Here is a 19,813-nt window from a genome sequence, read left to right as displayed (position 1 = left end):
CCCAGATAATACGAACATATAGGAATACATTACCTCTCTGTCTCCTCCTGCACAAAGCTGAATCGGGGAGAATTGGGCTCTGCAGAAAAGAACAAACATTTTCATTTACTTCTATGTTATTCAGTTTTCCTAATCAATAAAAATCGAATTTTCTTATTTTAGAGGCAGGAATTTATGATCTTTCCAGATACTTTATTACATGCCTGACTCCAAGTATAGCAAGTATGGACCAAAGCCACCATCCTCATCTTCAAGGCTCCTCGGAGACCTTGGAATAAGTGGATGAGACTGAAATAAAGAATAAATAATTATAAAGACCTTGAGAAAGAAGGAATAGAAGCGATATAGTGATATAATCACAGAATGGGGCATCCCCCGATCTCCAGTAGACCCTCAAAGCCGCAGACAGTGCTGGAGAGAAGTGAGCGCTCACCTGATGGAGATTCTCATCACCGCGCTGTCTTCTGTGTCAGATGCAAAAACTCTGCGGCATTTTTTGTTGACCAGTAACTGGGAAAAGAAAATAATAAAAAGTAAAAAAAAATGTCTTCAAATTTCCATAATTTCAAATAGACATACTACAGAATTCAACACTCACCTGGTCATCAATACCGCTGCTGTCTGTAATAGACTCAATAATAAAGAGACGTTTGCGCTTATACTCAGACATTTTGCTCAATCAGAATTGAAAAAATATCCTCACTCCAAAAACTCTATAACCCTCAGTGGAGGAGGCTGTGAGCGGAAGTTTTATCAGTTCTTCATACTGTGACTTCATGACTTTTGTGACATCAACATTCTAGAACTCTGATATTGTGACACTGCTAAGAGCAGTTGTTCTGATGGATGTACACATGTAGATAGAAATATATATATACATACTTATATATACAGTACAGACCAAAAGTTTGGACACACCTTCTCATTGAAAGATTTTTATGTATTTTCATGACTATAAAAATTGTACATTCACACTGAAGGCATCAAAACTATGAATTAACACATGTGGAATTATATACTTAACAAAAAAGTGTGAAACAACTGAAAATATGTCTTATATTCTAGGTTCTTCAAAGTAGCCACCTTTTGCTTTGATAACTGCTTTGCACACTCTTGGCATTCTCTTGATGAGCTTCAAGATATAGTCACCGGAAATGGTCTTCCAACAATCTTGACGGAGTTCCCAGAGATGCTTAGCACTTGTTAGCCCTTTTGCCTTCACTCTGCGGTCCAGCTCACCCCAAACCATCTCGATTGAGTTCAGGTCTGGTGACTTTGGAGGCCAGGTCATCTGGTGTAGCACCCCATCACTCTCCTTCTTGGTCAAATAGCCCTTACACAGCCTGGAGTTGTGTTTGGGGTCATTGTCCTGTTGAAAAATAAATGATGGTCAAACTAAACGCAAACCGTATGGAATAGCATGCTGCTGCAAGATGCTGTGGTAGCCATGCTGGTTCAGTATGCCTTCAATTTTTAATAAATCCCCAACAGTGTCACCAGCAAAGCACCCCCACACCATCACACCTCCTCCTCCATGCTTCACGGTGGGAACCAGGCATGTAAAGTCCATCCGTTCACCTTTTCTGCGTCGCACAAAGACACGGGGGTTGAAGCCAAAGATCTCAAATTTGGGCTCATCAGACCAAAGCACAGATTTCCACTGGTCTAATGTCCATTCCTTGTGTTCTTTAGCCCAAACAAGTCTCTTCTGCTTGTTGCCTGTCCTTAGCAGTGGTTTCCTAGCAGCTATTTTACCATGAAGGCCAGCTGCACAAAGTCTCCTCTTAACAGTTGTTGTAGAGATGTGTCTGCTGCTAGAACTCTGTGTGGCATTGACCTGGTCTCTAATCTGAGCTGCTGTTAACCTGCGATTTCTGAGGCTGGTGACTCGGATAAACTTATCCTCAGAAGCAGAGGTGACTCTTGGTCTTCCTTTCCTGGGGCAGTCCTCATGTGAGCCAGTTTCTTTGTAGCGCTTGATGATTTTTGCAACTGCACTTGGGGACACATTCAAAGTTTGCCCAATTTTTCGGACTGACTGACCTTCATTTCTTAAAGTAATGATGGCCACTTGTTTTTCTTTACTTAGCTGCTTTTTTCTTGCCATAATACAAATTCTAACAGTCTATTCAGTAGGACTATCAGCTGTGTATCCACCTGACTTCTGCACAACACAACTGATGGTCCCAACCCCATTTATAAGGCAAGAAATCCCACTTATTAAACCTGACAGGGCACACCTGTGAAGTGAAAACCATTTCCAGTGACTACCTCTTAAAGCTCATCAAGAGAATGCCAAGAGTGTGCAAAGCAGTCATCAAAGCAAAAGGTGGCTACTTTGAAGAACCTAGAATATGAGACATATTTTCAGTTGTTTCACACTTTTTTGTTAAGTATATAATTCCACATGTGGTAATTCATAGTTTTGATGTGTGAATGTACAATTTTCATAGTCATGAAAATACAGAAAAATCTTTAAATGAGAAGGTGTGTCCTAACTTTTGGTCTGTACTGCATATATATATATATATATATATATATATATATATATATATATATATATTTACAACCCCAATTCCAAAAAAGTTGTCACGCTGTGTAAAATGTAAAGAGTCCAAAAAGGTATCCAGCTCCAGGATCCGAGGAAACAGGAAAGTCTTAAAATAGCAACTTTATTAGAAAAAAAATCATAAAAATTACTCCATCCAAAAATGAAGGAATGAATAAATAAAACTGCGGTACACTTGCAATTGAATAACTGTTACGCGCCTCGATCGCTCAGAGGCGATATTTTTGAAAGCTCTGAAAAAGATCACCTCTGAGTGATCGAAACGCATACACCTGTATATCAGTTTTATTTATTCATTCCTTCATTTGTGGATGGAGTAATTTGTATGAATTTTTTCTAATAAAGTTGCTATTTTAAACATTTTCCTGTTTCCTCAGATCCTGGAGCTGGATACCTTTTTGGTCTCTTCAGTATTGTTGGCGTCTGGTCAGGACGAATTTCCATTCTTCCATTCTTGCTCAGGTGAGCTGGCTGAAACTTTTTATATAATAAAATGTAAAGAGAACAGGAATGCAATGATTTGGAAATCTCTTTTAGCCATGGTATATTCACTGCAGAACATAGAAATCAGATCAGAAGATATTAACTGTTCTGAAGTCGGATGAATAAAAATCTGAAATTATTTATGGAAATTGTGGATGCCTTGTCCTGCAGACTGCAGAGCAGAGGGACCACCCAGCTTGTTATCAGCACTTAGTTCCTGCATCTCTGATGGTCTGCGGCTGCATTAGGGCCTCTGAAACGGGCAGCTTACACCTGAAAGGAGTTATCAATGCTGAGCCTTATACAGAGGTGTTACAAAAAGAGGGATCACCTAAAAATAGTCAATGTACTGTATATTAACATACAATCCAAACAAGACATATTAAAAATATTTAAAATGCACGAATGACTGTAACATAAATTTTCCAGACCGCAGCACTAGAGTGCTAGGATCTACCCTGTCTGTCACGGTAATTTAGGAAACCAAAAGTTAACAGCATCTTAATACAGGTATGTTATAATATACCCCAAATCACAGCTATACCAATAATATGAAAATTGTTATATCAATGACCCATGTGGCACAAACATCATGTTCACCTTCACTCTGTATGGCTATTTGCTATTGTGCCGGCAGTAGGATTTTTGCGCCATGATTTTTGACTCTATAATTGTTGTATGCACTCCTCTTTATCATCTTTTACTTTGTGATTTTGTACATTATTTATTGGGTGTATATATTTTTAACCCACTATGCACTTCATGTAACTACTTGCCCTAATTTTAAAATGTCTTGTTTGGCTTGTGTTAATAAGCATTGACTATTTTTAGATTTTTAAGTGATCCCTTTTCTTGCATACTTTTTTTCTGTGTATTTGTTGAATCTTTTTTTGCATATTTTAGCAAGACAACGCTCAACCACACACTGCATCCATCATAGCAGCATGGCTTCGAAGAGGGAGAGTTCAGGCGATGAACCGGCCGCCTGCAGTCCAGACCTTTCACCAACAGAAAACATTTGAAGCATTATAAAATGAAAAATCCAGCAAAATTCCCAGACTGTGTAGTAGTGAGAATCTAACATCAGACAAGAATGGGACAACATTCCTCTTTTCATCCAGAAAAATAGATGATTTTCATAAGTTTGGTGGTCAGTTGCAGTCTGCACACCATCCTTTTTTTCTATCAACATTCACAAGACCAAATACAGTTTTCTAGATTAATAATGGAAATGTATTTATCCATCAAAAATGGAAGCTATATTGTAGATCTGTATGGGATCTTCTTTTTTTTTTTTTTGTGCACCCATGGACTTGAATGGCTTACTCTCATCTATGTTAAGGAAGAAACTCTAGTGCATGCTATGATTTTTTTCACTTACTTTTTTCAAACACTTATCTAAACAGCCCAATGGACCTAGCTCCGTCCGTGTCTAGTACTGTCAGTTTTTTTACGGACAATACTCGGACCGACAATACAGTCATATGAATGGACCCTACAGCTGATGTCAGAGGAGAGAAGGAGCCTGCATGTTGGATTTCCAATGGCAGCTCATTCTGTTTTCCTGCAGATAAGCCGCTACCGGTAGAATCTATCAGTCGCTCTCTCATAGAGAACACAGGACCCGAGCTGAGTGTTCTTGTATATAAGGGGCTCAGAAGAGATGGATGTCAGTTGAACAATTTTTTGGCTGACAGCTAATGTGTTATGGGTGGGGGACTTTACCAGAAGATCTCCTCTGGTTATTATACAGTGGCATGTAAAAGTTTGGGCATCCCTGGTGAAAATTACTGTTATAGTGAATAGTTAAGCAAGTTGAAGATGAAATTATCTCAAAAAAAGGCCTAAAGTTAAAGATGACAGATTTCCTTTGTATTTTAGACAAAAAAAAAACATTTTTATCTTTTACATTTTAAAAATTACAAAAAGGAAAATGGGCTGATGCAAAAGTTCTGGCATCCTGCATGGTTAGTACCTAGTAGTCTTTCAATTGTTGTTTGAGATATTTTCATCCATTCTTCCTTTGAACATTTTTCTGAGATTCCTGGGTCACCTTGCATGGACTGCCATTTTGAGGTATTTTCAATGATGTTCAGATCAGGGGACTGAGAGATCCATTGTAAAACCTTCAGCTTGCGCCTTTTGAGGTAGTCTATTGTAGATTCTGATGCATGTTTAGGATCATTATCCATTTGTAGACACCAGCCTCTTTTCAACTTCAGCTTTTTTACAGATTGTGTTATGTTTACATCAAAAATTTGTTGAAATTTCATTGAATCCATTCTTCCCTCTAACCATGAAATGTTCCCCGTGCCATTGGCTGCAACACAACCCCAAAACATTGATTGATCCACCACCATGTTTAATGGTTGCGAGATATTATTTTCCTGAAATTTTGTGCCCTTTTCCTCCACACATACCTTTGATCATTGTGGCCAAAGAGTTCTATTTTAACCTCATCGGTCCACAGGACTTGTTTACAAAATGCGTTCGGCTTATTTAGATGTTCTTTTGCATATTTCTGATGCTGATTTTTATGGTGAGGATGCAGGAGAGGTTTTCTTCTGATGACTCTTCCATGAAGGCCATATTTGTGCAGGTGTCTCCGAACAGTAGAACTGTGTACCACAAATCTAGAATCTGATAAATCTTTCTGAAGGTCTTTTTCAGTCAAGTGAGGGTTCTGATATGACTCTCTAGCAATCCTCAGGAATAGTGTTGAGCGAATATGTTCGGAAAATGATTGCCAATTTCAAATTCGCCATGAACATAGCACATTCGGATTCGTGATCGGAAACACAAGCATTTTTTATTAAAATTGGCAAAAATCGGTAACATTCAGTAAAAAAGTGCAGGAAATTATTGCGTTGCAACTAAAGTATTTTTAGCTCTTTGGCTAGCATAGTGGTGGTGTATGATAAGCGGGGGATCTGATTGATGAAAGGAGGCGGTGGGGAGAGCTTACAATAGCTCACAGGAGCGGCGCGCTTGTAATCTTTTTTTTTTCCACCCTAACCTTATGTGTGCAAAACGCGGCTAGCCAATCAGGGCGCAGGAAGCAACCACACTGTCCAGACACAAGGGCTTGTGTCATTGGCTGCTGAAATCACATGTCCTCTCTATATAAAGACCGGACAGATTGTGTCAGCGCCATTTTCTGATTATATCAGGTCACAGACACTGCGCAGACGCTGCTCCTGCATACTGGGAGATTTTAGCTAGTTAGATAGGCGGGTGCTTCTAAGTCAGACAGTTTAGGTAGCTAGTGTCCTGTGTAGTGTTGAGTGACTGTGAAATCGACCTTCCAGCAGATTTTTTTTTCCTTGTGCCATTACTGAGGTCCACACGAAGACAGTAGGGCACATGTCATAGAAGTCTGTTGTGCACTGCTTCTATTGTGCTCCATGCACGAGTACACCTTTAAAAATCCATTTTTTTCCCTTGCTAATGTGATACAGCAAGCTATAGTAGCCCACCTTGTCATTTTGTCGGGGTGAAATTCAGCTGTATGCAGAGTAAAAAAATCTATTTTTTCTGTTGCTAACAAGAGTAAAAAAATATTTTTTTCTGTGACAAACGTGAAACAGTCTGCCATAAGCCACCTTGTCTTTTTGTGGCGGTGAAATGAAGCTGTATGCAGATGTAAAAAAAATTTTTTATTCCGTGAGTAACATGAAGCTGCGCGCCATAAGCCACCTTGTCATTTTGTGGCATTGAAATTCAGCTGTTCTCAGAGTAAAAAAATATATTTTTTCTGTTGCTAACAAGAGTAAAAAAAAAATTATTTTCTGTGACAAACTTGATACAGTCTGCCACATGTCACCTTGTCCTTTTGTGGCTGTAAAATTAAGCTGTGTGTAGAATGAGTGAACAAGCTATTTTTTTTTCTGTTGCTAACAATAGTAAAAAAGTATATTTTTTCTGTGACAAACGTAATGCAGTCCGCGATAAGCCACCTTGTTCTTTTGTGTTGGTGAAATTAAGCTGTATGTATACTGAGTAACCAAACCATATTTTTCTGCTGCTAACAAGAGTAAAAAAATATTTTTTTTGTTACAAACGTGATACAGTCCAACATAAGCCACCTTGTCCTGTGACTAAAGTGATACAGCAGGCTAGATCTGAGTTTGAAATATCTTGGAGCATATATTCTATGCTATACAGGCCTCATCCACAGTAAAAAATACTTTCTTCTGTTACTAACGTCATACAGTAGGGAGAATCTCAGTTTGAAATACTTTGGAGCATATCTCCTATGTTATGCAGGCATCATCCACACTTAAAAAAATACTTTCTTTTGTTACTAACATTACACAGTAGGGGACATCTCAGTTTGAAATAGTTTGGAGCATATCTTCTATGTTATACAGGCGTCAGCCACACGAAAAAATACCTTCTTTAGTTACCAACGTCATAAAGTAGGGGACATCTCACTTTGAAATAGTTTGGAGCATATCTTGTATGTTATACAGACGTCATCCACACTAAAAAAAAACTTTCTTCTGTTAGTAACGGCATACAGTAGGGGACATCTCAGTTTCAAATAGTTTGGAGCATATCTTGTATGTTATAGTATGTTATACAGGCGTAATCCACACTAAAAAATACTTTCTTCTATTACTAACGTGACACAGTAGGGGACATCTCAGTTTGAAATAGTTTGGAGCATATTTTGTATGTTTTACAGGCGTCATCCACTCTAAAACATACTTTCTTCTGTTACTAACGTGATACAGTAGAGGACATCTCAATTTGAAATAGTTTGGAGCATATCTTGTATGTTATACAGGCGTCATCCACACTAGAAAAATATTTTCTTCTGTCACTAACGTCATACAGTAGGGGACATCTCAGGATGCCAAGGGAGGGTGGATTACTGCAATCGAGGGGGGTTTGTGATACCAGAAAAACTGTTAGTGTAGGTGCAAGAGGTGAGGAACAAATGGAGGAGGAAGAGGTGATGGGCGAGCAACAGTCAGAAGATGAAGAGGAAAATCATCCCCTGTCTGTTGTTCGTGGTTGGCAGGAAGGGACAGAGGAAACAAGCATCAGAGTTACCTAGCCACCAACACAGCATGGGCTGGGACTTCATGGAAGAGACCGACATATGAGTGCCTTCTTGCTGCACTATCAGTAACATGATCCTCATATAGTTATGATTCAAAATAGTGCTGACTACTGGGTTGCCACTCTGTTAGATCCACGTTATAAGAGTAAATTTTGGCAGATGCTTCCCGCCCTGTAAAGGGACCCGCGAATGCTGGAGTATCGAAACACACTTTTACACAACCTAAAGAGAGATTTTCACCAAGACAGCAGTGAGGCACACAGTGTGCACCGCAGCTCTAAACTTCCAACCTCCGGCACGTCAATTCGTCTTCGCCAAAATATTAGCAGCAGCAGTAGCGTAAGTGGCAGAAGCAATTTATGTGAATCCTTTCACACATTTTTTAGACCAGCTCGTGCACCAGCACAATAGAGTACAAGTCTGACACATGGTGAACGACTGGAGAGGATGGTGCAGGAGTATCCAGAACTCAATATCAATACCATCAGGGAGGGGTTGGACCCTTTGACATTTTGGTCTTCAAAGATGGATGAGTGGCCTGAGCTCGCCTGTCATGCTTTGAAGGTTTTATCATGCCCTGCAGCCAGCATTCTCTCAAAGTTTGTCTTCAGAGCTGCTAGTGGTGTCCTGAAGGATAAGCGCAGCCGGCTGTCCTCTGAAAGTGTAGACCGCCTAACTTTTATCAAGATGAACAAGTCATGGATCTCCAAGGACTTTTGCACACCAGTCGCAGACTGCACAGACTAGGCGATGTTGTAGTTTTTAGTGTGCTGCATTGATCTCATGTAATTGCAGTCTGTGATATCTTTAGCGTGGCTTCTGTGCCTGCTCTTGCTGCTGCTGCAGGTGTTAACACAAATTTTTGGAAATGTGAACACTCCTGATTGGGTCTCAATCTACTGGGTTGGCTGTAGTGGAAGAGGTGTCCTTCCTAATTATACTATTTGTACTGTAGTGAAATTGATGCCACTTCACTGGTGTCTGCCACCAATTTTTGGAAATGTGGAGACTCCTAGTTGGGTCTCCATCTGTTGGCTTTGGTGGAAGAAGTGTCAGTCCCCATTATACTAGTTCTACTCCACTGAAATTGATGCCACTTAGGTGGTGTCAGACCCTATTTTTTTTAAATGTGAACACTCCTGATTGTGTCTCCATCTGCTGGATTGGCTGTAGTGGAAGAGATTTTGGTCTCCTTTATACTACTTCTACTCTGGTGAAATTGATGCCACTTTAGTGGTGTTAGGCCCTAATTTAGGGAAATGGGAACACTCCTGGTTGGGTCTCCATCTGCTGGGATGGCTGTAGTGGAAGAGGTTTTGGTCTACATTATACTACTGCTACTCTGTTAAATTTATGCCACTTCGCTGGTGTCTGCTATAAATTTTTGAAAATGTGGAAACTCCTGATTGTGTCTCCATCTGCTGGGTTGACTGTAGTGGAAGAGGTGTCGGTCTTCATTATAATAGTCATACTCTAGTGAAATTATTTCTTTGGTGCAGATATTGTTCTCACAGGTGTATACACGAAAAAAATCAAAATTGGTTTTCTTACTACGATGGTATATAAAGCAAGCTACTTTTCATCTTTTAATTCTTTGGTGCTGATATTGTTTTCCATAAAGGGGTACACATTAGTGATGAGCAAGTACTAAATGTGCTGCTCAACTTAGTGGTTCAGCGGTTTCTCAAAACCTACCCATATCTTCCAGAGGTGCTTGTGTAAGTAAGCCGCGTGTGTGCCCATTTCAGAAAGTCAGCAACAGCTTCCACCACCCTGGCAGTGCTTCAGCAGCGTTTGCAGCTTCCAGCTCACCGACTGGTGTGCGATGTCCCCATACGTTGGAAATCAACGTTGCAGATGTTGGGAAGGATTTGTGAGTAGCAGAGGGCAGTTGTTGACTTACAGCTTCAACACGCCCTTTGGAATCAGGTCAGCCTCTGCACATAAGAGCTGATGAGTGGGCATGGATGTCTGACATCGCTGCCATTCTCCAAAACTTTGAGGATTCCACCAAGATTGTGAGCATTGATGACGGCATAATTAGCATTACCATCCTGCTTCTCTGTCTACTGAAACATTCACTGTTCACAATTAAAGAGGAGGCATTGCAGACGGAGCAAGGAACTATAAACTAGCCTTGTCAGTAGAAGATAGAGAATTTGTCAAGATAATGGACAATGAGTTCTTTAAAGACGAAACCAATTACTAGATTAACAATCGAGAACAAGCTTTGACCAGATTCAACTCTCTTCAGCGTACACTAAGCATCAAATGCTGTAAGTGGAGCCGGCTGAGCGCAGACATGCCAGAGAGTGTTGTTGGCAACAAGCGAGAAATGAGGCTCCAATTGCAAAGAAAAGCAAAACCGTATGTCATAAAGCCGCGTCAGCGCTGTTACAAGCCTGAGACCATCCGGATCATCACCAGCGAATTGATCCAGGACCAAATCGGCCTGTTCCTTATCATGACCAACCAGGACTTCCGTGTCACATTAAGGACCGGGCGTGAAGGAAGGAGAAGGAAATGCAGGCTATGAAATAAGAAAAAGACGCGGCCATTGACGCTGCTAATGATTGGAAGAATTTCATAAAATAGAACGAGATGCTCCGCAAAAAGAAAGCAAGCTGGGGAAGGAGGCCCAGCAGAGGGCGCAATGCCTGCTACAGCGTGCCAATACCATGCGCATGGAGGAGTGGATAAAGAAACTCAGCGAGATGATTTTGAACTCCAAGTGCCACGCAATCCTTGACACCCAAATCCTTGATACAAGCTTCATATCCAAGGAGATGGGGAAGAGGGGAAGAGATTGGACCAAATGATGGAGGAGGAGTGGAAGTGACGTGCCCCTGGGCCGTGTGTGTAGGGGAATACCCGGAGCCGGGTCTCTGTGTAATGCTGGCGGTTGTAGTCTCCGTGGCGGCGACCCGGTCCTGTAGCTCAGGGTGGTCAAACCAGTGGCGGATCTGTTTCTTTGTTTTTGTAATGTTTAATTGTCCAACTACGCGACCCGTGGATTGCGGTCACTGAGAACCGCCGCTGCAGGGCAGACCGCTGAGGCTGATGTTGTGTGCGCAGCAGAGGGTAGTATAACTCCCCACAGGAGGAGTATAGCCTCAGGGCAGCGTCTATAGACGGTGAGGGTTGTGGTGCGTGGGCGCAGCAGAAATGACTCAGAGTCCATGCAGTGCAGTTCAGGGTCTTTACTGTTGGTAATGAAGAAGGCCCTGCCGGGAGTACTGGCTAACATTAGAGGCCTGGTCAGTCTGTGAGCGAACAAGAGTCCCCCTGGCCAGGTGGAGATATAGGCCTTCCCGTCTGACTGCACTTTTCCTGGCTACCCTGCTGTAGTCATGTAGTAGCCCACGTCCCTGAGTGTACCGTGTGGTGCTCATCCGTATGGCTGGTGACTTGGAGCCTTTGGTTCCTTCCGCTCCTCGATGGCGGTGCCGGTCCCTTGCGTGTGACTGAGCCTCCGGGCTTTCTATGGCCAGAGGACCTGAAATCCCCTGCCGTGTGGTTTCTGCTGCTGGATGCATAATCCCCACAGCCTCGGACTCCGGTGTCCGGTTCTCTGCATCTTCTGCCAGGACGAGCTCTCTGCTCCAGTCCCTGGTCTTCAGCTCCTGGCTCCTACAGAGCTCCTTGCTGCTGCTCTGTCCCTTTCTCTGGACTCTGACTAACTAACCCCGCCCCAGATCCAGTTTATAAAGGGCAGGTTCCTCCCCTCCCTGGACTGGGGCAGGAGGCGTGGCATGCAATAATGCTCCTGACCAGGAAAACCCATGCTCGCTCTCAGACATGGTATTTCTACCACTGTGGCAACCAGACCCCTGGGGTGCCACATTCCCCCCTAGTAAATTTTAGTACTCCGGGACTAAACACATTTTATGAAAATATGCATAACGAGGTATAAACAAAAACACAACAACATATGTACAAAGAGTTCAGTTTTTTTTTTTTTTTTTTTATAGGTCACGGCGCTTCCGTAACCAGGTGTCCATGTCACCTAAGACGTATTTTGAGGGACCCGTCCCAAACCCTCCACGTAGGCCCTGGGGTGGCTACAGGGCATAGATGATCCGGTGTTGGACCACGTCTTCAGCCACCTCCACGGGTTTTTGTTCTGTGGTCTGGGACAAAAAGGGGCACTTTACAGGTGCAACTATTTACAAGGTACAGTTCCGGTTATTCATTGTCCATAACCTGTTAGTCCATGAACCCTGTCGGGTAACTAGAAAAACACAATTAATATGCAGGCAACAAACATTAAACGTTTCAACAGTTGCAATATACTGGTATATATACACCGCATTTATATTCTCCAGCGAGCGGGCATCTGACCTCTAGTGCTCCTGGTGGACCTACGTAACACACTATCTGGTGGTGTTCTTTCTGGGTCCCCTGTCTCCACCCCTTGTGTAGTGGGCTCGCTAGTGTCTGCACTACAGGTGTTTGGAGCTGCTATGGGTAGGTTGGGCAGCTTTCTGCGTACTCTTTGGCTTACCACGGGCACGGCAGGCTCACTACTAGCAGAGGGTTGATTCTCCTGGGCTGCTGGTATGGAATCTTCTGCCTCCGGGGTCGGTTGCTCTCCCAACACTACTTGCTCTTCTGTAGGCCCTTGAGGGTCTGGCTGGAGAAAGGTAAGGATGGGTACCACAATAGCATTGTTAATTTGTGTCCAGGACCGGGGAAATTCTCCGAGTACTGTACTGACCATTTCTTTCCTTTCCTCTGCGGGTTGAGGGCTATCTTGGTCTTCATCAATGCTTTTCACCTACTCGGGACACTTCTTCAGGTGGTCTCTGGAGACAGTGGCTTTGGTCTCTCCTCCATCCTTACTGATAACACATACTTTCGGATTTTCATGGCTTGAGGGCAGTACTGTGTACAGTTCCTTCTCCCACTGGTCATCCAACTTATGGAGCCGCCTCTTCCTCTTCAAGACCTGCTCTCCAGGTGCCAGGGGAACAGCAGGAGCATGCTGGTTGTAAGTCCTCTCTTGCCTTTCTCTTGATTGAGACAGACTTCTCTCAACACTCTCCTGCACTTTCCGGTACTGCTGCTGCCGTTCTGTATTCCAGTCTGCCTCTGGCGAGGTGTCCTCGGGTGCCAGGACTCCCATATCCAGGTCAATAGGCAGCTTACCAGGTCTTGCTCTCATTAGGTAAGCCGGGGTGCAGTTGGTGTAATTTACTGGGATGTGGTTATACAAGTCCACCAGATCAGACAGTTTTTCAGGCCACAGACTGCGTTCTTCCAGGGGCAACGTTTTCAGCAAGTCTATCACCACCTGGTTCATCTTCTCGCATAATCCGTTGGTTTGGGGGTGATAGGGCGTTGTCCTTATCTTCTTGCAGCCATAGAGGTTGCAGAACTCCCGGAAGACCTCCGCTTCGAAGGCTGGACCTTGGTCAGTCAACATTTGCTCCGGATACCCGTGTGGATGGCAGAAGTGCTGCTGGAAGGCTCTAGCTGCTGTCTGAGCTGTTAAGTCCTTGACAGGGACCACCACCAGGAACCGGGAGTAGTGTTCTACGATGGTGAGGGCATAGACGTACCCGGACCTACTTGGAGCCAGCTTCACATGATCCAGGGCTACCAGTTCTAGTGGCTGCATGGTGATGATGGACTGCAGGGGAGTCTTCTGGCTGGCACGGTCCTTTCTTCTCAGGTTGCACGGGCCGCAGTCCCTGCACCATCTCTCAATGGCCCTCTCATGCCTACCCAGAAGAACCGTTCACGCAACAGGAACTCCAACTTCTTCCATCCAAAGTGCCCTGCTCCGTCGTGGTATGCCTCCAGGACCATAGCCGCGTCTCGTCTCGGGACCACTACCTGCCAGGTCAGCTCATGTGTCCGGGAGTTGACAATTCTCCGGCACAGCTTCCCCTTGTAGAGAAACAGTTTACTCTTCTCCTTCCAGAGCTGTTTGGTTTCTTCCGGAGCATCTGGGTCAAGACGGGTATCAGCCTGTGTCAGCATCTCTTTTACCAGGTGGACTGCTGGATCACTGTCTTGCGTCTCCGCCCAGCTGTAGCGGGGTAAGGGATTGAACGTGGCAGAGTGCCTGTCCCTTACACGGTGAGAATACTGGGTAATCCCATGACGGTGGAACGCAGGGAGTTCAATCTCTTCCAGTTCTTCTGGATCTTCCTCTCCATCCGGCAAGTTTGGCATCCTGGACAGGGAGTCTGCGTTGGCATTTGTGCGTCCCTTTTACCAGGTGGATGGCTGGGTCACTGTCTTGCGTCTCCGCCCAGCTGTAGTGGGGTAAGGGATTGAACGTGGCAGAGTGCCTGTCCCTTACACGGTGGGAATACTGGGTAATCCCATGACGGTGGAACGTAGGGAGTTCAATCTCTTCCAGTTCTTCTGGATCTTCCTCTCCGTCCGGCAAGTTTGGCATCCTGGACAGGGCGTCTGCGTTGGCATTTGTGCGTCCCGCCCGGTATTTGATGGTGAACTCATAGTTGGATAGGCGGGCCATCCATCTCTGCTCCAGGGCACCAAGTTTTGCAGGGTCCAGGTGTGTCAACGGGTTGTTGTCCGTGTACACGGTGAACTTGGAAGAGGCAAGGTAATGTTTAAAGCGCTCTGTCACTGCCCATACCACCGCGAGGAACTCTAGCTTGAAGGAGCTGTAATTTTCAGGATTCCTTTCTGTGGGCCGGAGCTTCCTGCTGGCATAAGCGATTACCCGTTCTCTGCCCTGTTGGATCTGGGACAGCAAAGCCCCTAGCCCGATGTTGCTTACATCCGTGTGGAGAATAAAAGGCTGGCCGTAATCAGGGTACGCCAGAATTTCATCCCCTGTGAGGGCCATCTTCAACCGGCAAAAAGACTCATCCTCCAGCTTGTCCCATTTGAAGGGCAGCTTCTGGTTTTTGGCCTTCCTGGACTGGCCTATCAGGAGGTCCTGCATAGGAGCTGCCATTTTGGTGAACCCAGAGATGAATCTTCGGTAGTAGTCTACCAACCCGAGGAACTGCCGCACTTCCTTTATGCTGGAGGGTCTTGGCCAGTCCTTAATCACTGTGATCTTATCAGGGTCTGGAGCTACTCTGTCAGCACTCACCACGTGTCCCAGGTACTGTACCTTTGGCTTCAATAGATGACACTTGGAGGGTTTCACCTTTAGGCCGTAGCCTGCTAGGGCATCAAACACTTCTGCCAGGTGTCTCAGATGGTCCTCGCATGTTTTGGAATACACGATGACATCGTCCAGGTATAGCAGGACCGTCTCGAAATTCCTGTGCCCCAGGCAGCACTCCATCAACTGCTGGAAGGTTCCTGGTGCGTTGCAGAGCCCGAACGGCATACAGTTGAATTCGCTGAGACCCATCGGGGTGGTGAACGCGGTCTTCTCCTTGTCGGCCTCTGCTACAGGAACCTGCCAGTACCCGCTAGTAAGATCCAAAGTGGAGAAGAAGTTAGCAGACTTTAATGCAGCTAAAGATTCCTCTATCCTAGGTAACGGGTACGCATCTTTGTGTGTGATACGGTTGACCTTCCTATAACCTACACACATTCTCATGGTGCCATCTTTCTTTTTCACAAGAACTAGTGGAGCTGCCCAGGGGCTACAGCTGTCCCTGATTACCCCAGCCTCCTTCATTTCTCGCAACATTCCCTTGGCATTCTGATAGTGTGCAGGGGGTACAGGTCGGTATCTTTCCTTTATGGGTGGATGGTCTCCTGTGGGGATGTGGTGTTCTACCCCCTTTACTTGCCCAAAGTCTAGCGGGTGTTTGCTAAAGACTCTTTTGTACTCCTGCGCCACTCGGTAGACTCCCTGTTTTTGGTGTGAGGGAGTGGAGTTGGTGCCCACATGCAGTTTCTGACACCAGTCCTCCATTTGTTTCTTGGAGCCGTTACCCTCCTCTGGTTGAGATGGAGGCAATGGTTCCACGGCCTTTACAGAGTTTTGGTTAACGGTGAACAATTTAGCTAGAGTGGCATACCGGGGCAAGTATACTTCTCTTTCCCCAATGTTTAGGATGCGGACGGGTACCCTCCCATGGCGTACATCGACCACCCCCCGTGCTGTCAAAATGGTGGGCCTACTGTCTGAGTAGACGGGTTTTACCATGGCTTGGTAGTCCCTTCCTCTTAACCTGATTGCAGTCCGGCACCAGATCATCATCTCACTTTTTGGGGGCATGGCGATAGGGAACGGGTCACTCATCCTTACACTACCAATCTCACCACCAGACAGTTCTACCTGTTGCCTTTTCATCAGGGCTCTGATCTCTTTTTGTAGGACACGCTGCTGGCTGGAGCTGGTGTTCACCGCAACCTGCTGTAATATGAGAATTATTTCTGCAAGACAATTTTCAATAACATTAGTACCCAAGGTTATCTTAGGGTGGCTTTCACGACGGTCAATGTCCACAATAATCAGTCCTTGCGCTGGCAGTTCAACTTTACCAATTTTGATGGTCACCTCCTTGAATCCTACCTGTGGTACGGGCTGACCATTGCTGGCGATGATGCTCAAATCGTCATCTGGGTAGCGGGTAATATCTGAGTCATTCCAGTACCGCTTAAAAAGCACATAGGGGATGGTGGTTACCTGTGACCCGGTGTCCAGTAGTGCACTCATATGAATGCCATCCAGCACAACGGGAAAAACCGGTCGTCCCCCTACGTACTTATCATGCCAGCTCGATGGGCCTGATGATCTTATGCCTGGGGGTCGGCCCTCTGCCCCAGGTTGGGCCCGTTTAAATGACAGTACTTTGCCATATGTCCTGGTTGGTTGCAGCGGCGGCAGATGGGTTGTCCGTCCTGGTTGTAGCGGTCGCTGGGCCGTCCTCTGGACGATGGGATCCTCCTCTGTTGACTCCAAGGGACGTCCTCTGGACTGGAAGCCAGCTGGATCTTTCCTGGGGAAGACACCTGTAATGACTGCACAGTTCTGGTTAGCGCGGCAACGCTTTTGGTCAGTTCTTGGACCTGATGGTGCAGGTCTGCAGCCGGGTCTTTGTCCAAAGCCTGTGCATCAGCTCCCACTGGCTCTGCAGACAAGGGCGCCGCCTCCTGGTGATAGGTGATAGCAGGGCGCCTGTGGGTTACAGCGCCACCTTGTGGCGGTTCTCGGAGCACCCGGATGGCCCTGTCTTTGAACTGCGCAAAGTCCAAATCAGGGTTATGCAAGGCCATTGCACGCAACTAGGTTCGGTGGGCGCTGGACTGTAGACCCTCTATGAACTGTTCAGTCAACAGCTTATCCTCATTCCGCACGCTGTCAGGGTCTGCCTGCTTAATGGCTGTCAGGGCCTCCTGCAAATTCAAAGCATAGTCCCGTATACTGTCTTGTGCCCGCTGTTTACATCCATAGAATTTTAGTTTGATCTCTGCTGAGGTGCGGGTGTCAAAAGTGTCCTTTAGACGGGCCAGTATTTCCTTTACAGTCCCCTTTTCCCTGGCTGACCAGGACTTCACTTCTCTTTGGGCTGCCCCGATTAACTGGCCTGTCAGGAGGCTCACTTTTTGTTCCTCGGACAGGGGGTATACTTTGAATAAGCTATACAGTCTTTCTTTAAAGTCGCTCAGGGTATGCGACTCCCCTGAGTACTGGGGTAACCATGCCGCTCCGGGGATATACGGCATCGTGAACGGCATCAGTGCGGCAGCAGCCGCGTTGGCGGTGGGAGCTCCCTCCATTCCTGGTGTCTTCCTCCCCCTAGTTAACCGTGGCCTACCTTCCATTGCTTCTTCTCCGTAGGCCGCGGCTCCGCAGGCGATCGTCGGGGTCGAGGACCTTACGTCGCGCACTGATGACGTAGACGTCCACTCGGCTCCTTCCAGGACCTTGCGCAGCGTCAGTGCGTAAGGTGGGGCTTCAGCTCTCGCACGCTTTTGGCGTCCACGCCCCTCTTCTTCCCGTGCGGCGTCCCAGAAATGGCGCCCAATGGCGGGAAAATGGCGGCGGATGGCGGGAAAATGCCTGCGGATGGCAGGAAACTTCACCACGTAAGTATCACAGTCTTTCTTCAGGCACGCAGTACCCGGTGGTTGCGGGCATGAAATCCTGCCGACTACGCCAAAGTTGATGCGCCCCCTGGGCTGTGTGTGTAGGGGAATACCCGGAGCCGGGTCTCTGTGTAATGCTGGGGGTTGTAGTCTCCGTGGCGGCGACCTGATCCCGTAGCTCAGGGTGGTGAAACCAGTGGTGGATCTGTTTCTTTGGTTTTGTAATGTTTAATTGTCCGACTACGCCACCCGTGGATTGCGGTCACTGAGAACCGCCGCTGCAGGGCAGACCGCTGAGGCTGATGTTGTGTGCGCAGCAGAGGGTAGTATAACTCCCCACGGGAGGAGTATAGCCTCAGGGCAGCATCTATAGATGGTGAGGGTTGTGGTGCGTGGGCGCAGCAGAAATGACTCAGAGTCCATGCAGTGCAGTTCAGGGTCTTTACTGTTGGTAATGAAGAAGGCCCTGCCGGGAGTATTGGCTAACATTAGAGGCCTGGTCAGTCTGTGAGCGAACAAGAGTCCCCCTGGCCAGGTGGAAATATAGGCCTTCCCGTCTGACTGCACTTTTCCTGGCTACCCTACTGTGTAGTAGCCCACGTCCCTGTACCGTGTGGTGCTCACCTGTATGTCTGGTGACTTGGAGCCTTTGGTTCCTTCCGCTCCTCGATGGCGGTGCCGATCCCTTGCGTGTAACTGAGCCTCCGGGCTTTCTATGGCCAGAGGACCTGAAATCCCCTGCCAGGTGGTTTCTGCTGCTGGATGTAGATATCCCCACAGCCTCGGACTGTGTTGTCCGGTTCTCTGCGTCTTTCTGCCAGGACGAGCTCTGCTCCAGTCCCTGGTCTTCAGCTCCTGGCTCCTACAGAGCTCCTAGCTGCTGCTCTGTCCCTTCCTCTGGAACTCAACTGTCTAATCCCGCCCCAGATCCAGTTTATAAAGGGCAGGTTCCTCCCCTCCCTGGACTGGGGCAGGAGGTGTGGCATGCAATAATGCTCCTGACCAGGAAAACCCATGCTCGCTCTCAGACTTGGTATTTCTACCACTGTGGCAACCAGACCCCTGGGGTGCCACAGAAGAAAGCCATCAGGATGCAGGAGATCGAGGAGATGCATAAACTGGAAAAGAACAGAGGAAAACTCCACATCATTCAGCAAATGGAAGAAAATGAGCAATAAAGGATCCTGCAGGAGGACCAGCGAGACCAAGAAACCCAGCAGATGCTCCACTACTTGGAGGAGCTACAGATGGAAGACTACAGGGACATGGAAAAGAAAAGACAAGAACAAATGGAAATCCAGGCTGAGATCAAATGCATCCACTCAGAGATTGAGAGGAAGAAGATGGAGAGGAAGCAGCAAGAGTGGCTGGTAGATCTGCGGGTGATGGAATACACCAGACAGAAACTGCCTTGAGAAGTAGAATAAGCGATCTGTCACCTACTGTACATCAAGGGTCTGGATCAGGTTCCCCCTTGGTGATTTATGTAGGCCACTGACACCTGATTGTTGGAGATGATTTTGATATGATGACCCTGTAGGGATACAAGGAGTTTCCTTACAGCAAATAACTCTTTGGAGTTTGAAGAAAGTGCTACCTCGCTCTCTGTCCAGACCCCCTGGACCATCATATTGTTTAGATGAGCTGCCTGTCCTTTGGGACTTGCAGCTATGGGGACCACCTGCATAACTTTATGTACCCAGGGAACCCCCCAG

The 19,813-nt window shown here is 46.2% G+C and overlaps 1 pseudogene; it reads left to right on the top strand.

Annotated features, from left to right (window-relative positions):
- Positions 1-776: 776 nt before the first annotated feature.
- Positions 777-19,513, top strand: LOC141157688 (cilia- and flagella-associated protein 45-like; annotated as a pseudogene).
- Positions 19,514-19,813: the final 300 nt, after the last annotated feature.

The sequence above is a fragment of the Phyllobates terribilis genome, unplaced genomic scaffold (genome assembly GCF_046119375.1).
Source record: "Phyllobates terribilis strain yellow unplaced genomic scaffold, ASM4611937v1 Scaffold_8__6_contigs__length_399053987, whole genome shotgun sequence".
NCBI lineage: Eukaryota > Metazoa > Chordata > Amphibia > Anura > Dendrobatidae > Phyllobates > Phyllobates terribilis.
The sequence above is the reverse complement of the archived record's forward strand: the minus strand, read 5'-3'. Positions and strand labels throughout refer to the sequence as shown.